Source organism: Corvus brachyrhynchos, unplaced genomic scaffold (genome assembly GCF_000691975.1).
Source record: "Corvus brachyrhynchos isolate BGI_N302 unplaced genomic scaffold, ASM69197v1 scaffold229, whole genome shotgun sequence".
In the NCBI taxonomy this organism is placed as follows: domain Eukaryota; kingdom Metazoa; phylum Chordata; class Aves; order Passeriformes; family Corvidae; genus Corvus; species Corvus brachyrhynchos.
The window spans coordinates 6,533,818-6,541,866 of NW_008240042.1; the positions used below are offsets into that span (position 1 = coordinate 6,533,818).

At 48.5% G+C, this 8,049-nt stretch overlaps 2 protein-coding genes across 4 annotated transcripts in view; one reads left to right on the forward strand and one right to left on the reverse strand.

The window, feature by feature from the left end:
- IGFBP7 (insulin like growth factor binding protein 7) overlaps positions 1-8,043 on the reverse strand; it is a 16,895-nt gene extending 8,852 nt beyond the window's left edge. Inside the window, exon 1 of the mRNA XM_008641309.2 lies at positions 8,038-8,043. The gene's annotated coding sequence lies outside the window, so the exon portion shown is untranslated. The remainder of the gene's footprint in view (positions 1-8,037) is intronic.
- Positions 5,122-8,049, forward strand: part of LOC103622418 (E3 ISG15--protein ligase HERC5) — a 26,194-nt gene continuing 23,266 nt past the window's right edge. For all 3 annotated transcript variants that reach the window (XM_017744120.1, XM_017744121.1, XM_017744122.1), the window contains exon 1: positions 5,122-7,879. The gene's annotated coding sequence lies outside the window, so the exon portion shown is untranslated. The remainder of the gene's footprint in view (positions 7,880-8,049) is intronic.

Here is an 8,049-nt window from a genome sequence, read left to right on the forward strand (position 1 = left end):
GTGTGCTCCCCGCTGTCCCACAGAGCCCGTGCCAGGGACCCTGTGGATGTACAGATGCTCCCTGACTGCGCAGGAGCTCCTTGACCAAGATGACAGCCCAGGCTGTTGATGGAGATCAGATGCTCTCCACAGGCACTTCAGGCATTTCCTCTGTGTTCAGCCCATTGTTTGTAAAACAAATAACTCTCCCTGGCTCTGGAAGGGGCTTTTTACAGAGCCCCAGAGCTCATTCACCCTGGGAGAGAGTCTCAAAACACAGGGACTACTTTTTCTGCAGCTTGCAGGGAGCTGGCAGCCTGTGTTATGTCAAAAAAAGCAGCTGGAAAGGAGTTCCCATTGTTGTATGTAGCTGCTTTTCTGCCACAGCAATGTGCACAGCAGAGCCTCTGACGTCCTCGATGAGGATATTACTTGGCATCTGTTCCTGACACCCCTCCTACACCAGGCACCCCTTCTCTGCTCAGCCACAGCTTGCAGAGATTTGGCATCTCCCAGCTCACCCACTTGTCCCTCACTGATACCTGCATGGTCAATCACAGCTCAGGGTTAGCTGGTCCTCACCAATCTTCCTTTGGTGTCCACACACACTCAAATAAAAAACACACAGCAAGCAGAGCAGTAACTTTTTTGCTAAAATCAAGAGGCCTACAGATATGTCACTAAAGGCAAAAATCAGCTGGACATGAAGTACTGTGGGCTGTGTCCTGGTGCTTGGGCGTGCATGGAAGCCCAGACCATGAACACACGAAGCCATGCACCACATGCTGAAGCTCACGTGGGGGAAAGCTTGGCTCCCAGCAAGCCCTCCTGCACACTGCACTGCCCTGCCACGGCCCCAGGTCACACACGGGCTGGGAACACTCCCCGAGAGCACAAACCCAAGCAAAAGCTAAACATTGTTCACTCCCACAAGCTATTGCAAGTCTGAAAATAAACCCACTCCAGTCTCCTAAGTTGCTGGTAAAGTACTTTCCCTTCAAAATTACTTTATATGGAAAAAGGGAAACCTTCCTTAAGCAACATCTAGTCATTTTAGCTGGCATGGCCTCAGCTGCTCCCTCCCAAGTCAGTGCCCTGTGAGAGGCGGCAGCAGACGAAGTGCAAGCAGCTCCTGGCCTTCCCCACTCCCAAAGCTGCCTGCTGCTTTCTGCTGGATTTACAAGCCTCCTCCTTTACCTTCTTCTGAAGGCATTTCTCCTCCTCCTGTAATCTGTCTTTGAAGAGACTAAGGAGTTACAGAAGGAAGCTCCAAGACATCCACATGAAAGCGGAGGCTGTGTCTGTCTGGACGCTCCCCCTCAGACTTCAGCAGGCCCTGGAAAGGCGGCAAACACGAACACAGCTTTGCCCAAGCCCTGGAGACCTGAGACTGAGTCAGCATGAGGAAGGGCCCTGGGCCACCATCACTGTGCCATGGAGCAACTCCTGCTTTCCACACCCCTGGGCTCCATGTGGTGCACACCACTGCCACTGGAAACCCCAGCCCTGCTGTTTTACCATGGTTTGGGAACACTGCCTTCAGAGACCTTGTGCCTGACCTTCACATCACAGAATCACAGAACAGTGTGGGTTGCAAGAGACCTTAAAGATCATCTACTTCCATGAGCTAAAGCCTGGAAAGAATGTGAAAAGCTTGCAGTGGGAGACACAGAAACAAGGCATGGCAGCATTTATGCATGGAAAAGCGAGCAGGGCTTTCAAAAATCTGACCTGATTAGACTTGTTACGTGGTAATCTCCTATTTAGTTCTAACCTCAGCCAACCTCAGCCCAACAAAGGATTAAACGCATTTTTTTAAACACAGCATGCCTTTCCAGCAACAGAAAAAACAAACATGGGGTGGAATTTGCTGATCAGTAATCATTCCTTCCTAGTGAATTTGGGTATGCTGTGTTGATTGAGAATGAAGACACAGGTGAAATACAGGACCCTCCTGGGCAGTGAAGGTTTTGCATAGTCCCCAGCATACTGTTGCTCTCTAGGGCTCTGACAAGTAATATATTAAACAACTTCCACAGTAGATTTTAGCACAGTAACCATAAAAACTCAAGCTCCAGTGAACCAAAACCTTTTCAAATAATGGAATTCCTTTTAGGGAGGAATTTATGACCTATGCTACAACAGTGGAAGCCCCCAAAGTTACACATGAATTTTAAATTACCAGTATTTTTGAAGAGTGAGAGCAATAAACAGCAGTGTTCAGGAGTCAGTCATGAAACACAACAGAGTCCAGGAAGGCTGGACACATTTTAAAAAAGGAATTGTTAAATATTCAAGAGCAGACTGTCCCCAGGTGTAGAAAGACCAGGGAAAAAGACCAGCCTCATTAAACAGAGAACTTAGGCTGGAATTTAGGGGGAAAAAAAGGAGAATCTATCATCTCTGGAAGAAGGGTCAGGTAACATGGGAGGGCTATAAGGATGTCATGAGGTAGGGAGAAAATAAGAAGGGCCAAAGCCCAAGCAGAATTTGATTTGGCTATAATTAAAGACAACAAAAAAAGTTTCTATAAATACATTGGCAGCAAAAGGAGGGTCAAGGAGTGTCTCTATCATTTGTTGAATGCAGAGGGTAAGTGTAGTGACAGGGGATGAGAAAAAGGCAGAGGCACTTAATGCCTTCTTTGTCTTCAATATCAAGACCAGTTGTCCTCAGGATACCCAGCTCTCAGAGTTGGAAGTCAGTGATGGGGAGATGAGTGAAGCTCCCATAATCCATGAGGAAATGATTAGTGGCCTGCTGTGCCAGTTAGACACTCACAAGTCTGTGGGCCCTGATGGGATCCAGCCCAGAGTGCTCTCCCACAGACTCTCAGGATGCAGCACAAAAATGCTGGTAAGATCCACCTGCGAACACAACGTTTCCTTTGCAGTGGGAGACAGCAGGTAGCAGGCCACTGCTGCAAGACCCCCACTCCCACCTGATGAAGAAACTCAAACCAGATTCCCAGAAGAATCAGGGAACTCAGTTCATTTCCAGCCACAGACAACTTAGCAAAAACTTTTCTAAATCTTTCCCCAACAAAGACAAAACCACTCATAAAATGTGTATATTCTTCTAAGTCCCTTAAAATTCAAAAAAGGAAGAATGAGAGGAAAGAACTAAAGCAATCTGAGCCTCTTGTTAACAAATCCAGAAGAATTTCTTGCAAAATGTGCCTGGCTATGAACTATATTTTGTGGTGTCTAGAGTTGGGAGCCTTTGTACTTAAGGCAGCTGTATCAAGAGAAGACAAGTTAATCTCAGTGATAATAGCAGTCTGCCAATTCCCACAAGTTTTTTCCCAAACCCCTGTTTTTGCTCTACTCTGGTAGTGTGTGGGGATTAAAAAAATAAAACAAACCACCCTCAAAACTAAGATATTTCCAGCAAAGCCTCAACAGCTGAATTTGGATGGAATGAGCCAACAGATGTGATCCATGTTTCTTGTTTTGAAGTTGACCTGTGGAAACTTGGCACTTCTTTGTCTGCAGGACAGACGTACCTTTATGGAACAGTGGAGCACCAGCAAAGCAAAACCACTGATGGGGTAAATTGGCAGGAATTTGGGGGTGCAATGTATTTGCCTGGGGCAGTCACAATCCTACGTCCATCAGCCTGTTCTTTCAAACCCTGTGGACAGCCAAGAAACCTCGCACCCACCTTCTCCTGAGCCCTAGAGCTTAGCAAAAAACCCTTCCAGGAGGGATGCTGTCTGGGCTTCTGGGAAGCCAAAATGATACCTCCCTGGGGGGACAGCACAGCTCCAGTGACTGGGATCTCCTTGCTGGTGAGACCTAGACAAGTTTAATGCTGGTTACAGTCAGCTTTAAAAGAATCTCTCCTGGTTCTGCTGTTCATCTGTAGCCTGTGGGAGGGATCCTGTGAGCCCTCATCATCAAAAGGAAAAGCCCTGCACGTTTCCAGTGCTGGGAAAACACTTTCATGGAGCCACAAAGTTTTAAACCACATTCAGATGAATAGAAATAAAGCAGACTGCTTGGCAAGCCAGCAAATTTACCCTTCACACAGAGAGGCCCTGAGTTTCTACCCCCAGGAGGTCTTTGTAGGTAGGTACAAAGCAGCACCAGTTCCCCAGAGAGTGAAACACTGTCCTCTGAAGTCTGCTGAGAGCTGCTTTGTGGTACACTGCATTTGGGCAAGAACAGGAGTTTGGCTTCCACCAAGAGAGAAGTGAGCATAACACAAAGCCTTGAATGACAACAGCAAAACAACCTGGAGACCCCAACCCTGTTGGAACAAGCATTAGGGACTTCAAACCATATAATGAGGCAATTTTAGCAGTATTTCCAGCAGTCACAACACATCTCTCAAAGTACGAATTTGCTGGTAGCTAATGATAAGAAAGACTCAGGGGTATTTGTCCTTTCCTGCACTGGTTAGGCAACAAGTCAGTGCCTGGTATTTTTCAGCTCAGACATCATAATCAGAAATCCTGATAGCTTTTTTTTTATGGGGGTTGGTGCTTTGAGGTTGCTTTTCTGCCTGGCTTGAGCTGAGCCATGCAACCCTAATTCTTTATGCCAGCTGGCTTTGCACGGCAGTGGGTACCACAGTCCTCCTGCCCCAGGTCCTAGCTGGCTGCAAACAGCCTCAGTGTGTGCACTGCAAATTGAATTTCAGCCTACATTCCTGAAGCCACCAGCTCCTTAAGAGGCTCTTCTGAACATCTGTGCACAGCTGTGTGACAGCAGTGACAGAGGGCAGCTCCCCAGCTGTCAGAGCAGCCTCCCCTCCTGCCAAGGGGGCCACCAGAGGAGGCACCCCAGACTGCCTGTACCTGCCCCACCAGCAGGCTTCTGCTTTGTGTCTGGACCTGCCCTGCCTGCAAGACCTGGCAGCAGACCTGAGCTGCATTTTCATAGGCAGAGAGCAAACAGACAATCCGTTTAAAGGCAATGTTGGAAAGCAGATGGAAAACTTCACAGCATCTGCCTCCTGCATCCTCAGCACTGTGATTAGCTACAAAGAGGCTGCTGGGACACACAGGTAGAGACGGGATGCAGGAAGTGGTGCCCTGAGAGAGAGCAGGGCAAACCCGTGGCCAGCTGTGAGTGCAAGCGTGAGGGCAAAGCAGGAGCCCAGCCAACAGGGTGCAGCATGGCATCACTGCCTGCTCCCCCAGAGCAAAAAGACAGGCAGCTTTTTCTGCTGGCACACCACCAAGAGCAGCCAGCCAGCTTCAAGGAGTTGGCAATCAAGCAGGATGCCTTTTTCCAGACATCCCCAACAGTTCTGCCCACATAAAACTCACTCCAGAAAAGACCAGCTGGATCCCTCCATCTGCCAATGCAGGTAGAGCAAGGGTTATTTCCGTCCTTTCAAACTCTTCTCAACTGTGTCTTCCTTTGCCCTCCAGCAGGAAGTTTTGGCTGCAGCAGAAATACCTTTTTCTGCATGGCTTCATCATTTCTGTACAAATCACAGACATCACATCTGAGAGGTCTGGGAAACAATCAAGGACAAGGTCAAGGCAAATTCTGCAGGGCTGAGGATGTGCTCATTCCTTTTGCTATTTAGTATCAAAGAAAGATCCAACAGGATGTGCAAAACAAGCCTTCCCTCTCCAGCTTCACTTGAACAAAAAAAACAACAAAAAAAATCCCAAGAGCAATCAAACACAGTTAGGACCCACTGTTGGAACCATATGCTTCCGGCTCTCTTCTCAGATACTCTCTTGAAAGGCTGCTCACTCTTGGACTGAAAGAAGGTGGTCCTTACAATCCAGTAAGGGCATGTATACACCTCAGAGCCCATCTGCCACAAACAGGAAGCCCAAGTGCCCTGTCACCCAAGGACTTCCTTCTGTGCAAAAACTATCACACAAATGGCCAATCCTGCCTGTTTGTGGTCTCCCTGTGCTGGATCCCACCCTAGATAGTGCCTGCATCTGTTTGTGGTGGGAAATGGCAAAAGCCAGAACTTCCACTATTTGACTACCACAGTATTCAGGTCCTTCTAGAAACCTAGAAAAATGTGGTCTCCTATCTGGAAAGATACTGGAAAACACTCTGTCCTGTGAGGCTGATAGGATGGATGTTCTCTCCTGTTAGTGTTTCAAAATCCATGTGGAGATTACAGCTCCCCGCCCTTCCCACCCAATACTCCTAACTGCCAGGAGGCCCTAAGGGATACAGAAATACTTCCAGATGTTTAACACGGTTGTGGGATGAATCCCTGCCTCTGTTGCAAGCCACAGAGCAGTGCATATTGCCAGAAGGTCCACAGCACAATGAAGGTTCATGCAGCCGAGGGAAATCTCTGAAAGGTCAGTTGTGATACCACTGCTGAGCAGCCCACATCCATCCTGCTCCCTTCCCTGAGATGCTGGGTCAGAGCTCTCCCAGCAGCAGGAGCCAAAAGAAGACCAGCACCCCAGAACGACATAGGACATTTTGCCAGTGGCTCTGCACCACATCTTCCAGTGAAGTTCTTAAACAGGTAACAGCCCGTAAAGGTGTCTTGTTGCAGATCTGCACACTTGAAGAGACCTTCTCCAAGGAAGGGATGCAGTTTGTGCATGGAATGGCTGTCCCACATTGAGACCCTGCTTCAGAGAAGCTGCTGCTGTAATGATCAGAGGACAGAAAAAGTCTTGGGGGACCTGTTGGGGGCTGACAGGTCAGTGGCCTTCCACATGCCCTGCCCAGTGGCTCATGTTTGCATTGACCTCATCAAACTCTATCTCCACAGTCTAGATCAAAGCCCCCCAGCATCCAGTCTGGGACAGACACCAGAAGTGCAGCCAGTCTGAGCTGGGACAGTATCTTACAAGTATCAGTACCTGTTTTGCAACAAACTCCCAAATGACTTTGGGCAAGACAAGTGAGAACACAGCCTTCTCCTCAAGTACACACATGAAGCATGACATCTTTCAAACCCATCTGCTCACTTGTCTGGGCTGGCAGAGCCAAGAAGCAGCACACATTTTAGGGCTACTGAGGCCAGAAAGGAAAGGCTCCTTCCAAATACTAGACAGAGGCACAGACTGAGGCCATTCTCATCTCATTCCACATTACCTTGAAGGCTGAAATTCATCCCCTCCAAGAGTTAATACTGTACCACCCTGTTTCTGGCTAATATGTAAACCCAATGCTTTGGATAAGGTTTGTGAAAAGCCACACAGGGCATTTAATGGGCAACATCGAAGTGCATAACCCAATCCTCACCCAGTCTTTCATGCCTGCCTTGGGAGTTTCAGAAACATTTTTTTGCAAACATACTTGGCCTCAGTTATGAGAAGCGAGAGAAGGAGGAGGTGGAGGTTGTGACCTGCACATACTGTGTTTATGAGAACACTCCTCCACCAAAACAGCACTGGCGCTGCAATCTTGTCCTTGAGATGTTTAGTATATGGTTTACAGGCTATGTCCTATCCCTCCCTCCCAGCAAAAATCACTCTCAGAGGCCAGAATTTCTTGTAGAGGCTCCACAGCAGAACAATTTCTTCCTTGAGCACCATCCCTAAGAAAAAGCTTGGGATGAATCAAGCTCCTGGTTGGAAATGCTGGAAGTGCAAACCACTACGTGCAGCTCACAGGAAAGCCACTGCTCGTTTTCAATTCAAGCCAAAGCAACCCAGTGAATGTTGGCTCTGAATTTCTGTTGCTTTCACATCCATTCAGTCATTTCCTTTCCTCTCTGCTTGCAACCTTCCTCGGCAGAACACTCCCCTGGATAGCTCACCCCTTTTGTCCCATCTCACAGCAGCTCAAATTGCAAGCTTCAGGCAAAGTATGAAAAGTGGAGGCGTGCAGTTACTGAACCCCTGGAAGCCAACAGTGAGTGCTCAAGTTCCTCTGCGTTTCTGGGGCTGGTCCGAAGTGTTACTCCAAGTTTAGGCAGCGCCATACGACTGGGACTCTCCAGTCCATTTAAGGTGGGTTTGAAATCATGTCCATTTTACAAAGAAGCACCCCGATGGGATAGAACGGCAGGAGGAGCACTCGGGAGGCGCAGCGTTTCGCCCGTGAAGCCGGGCAGCAGAGCGGACATCCCCCGTCCCGCAGCCCGCCCGCCCCGCTCCCTGCCCCGCACCTTGCTCGCAGG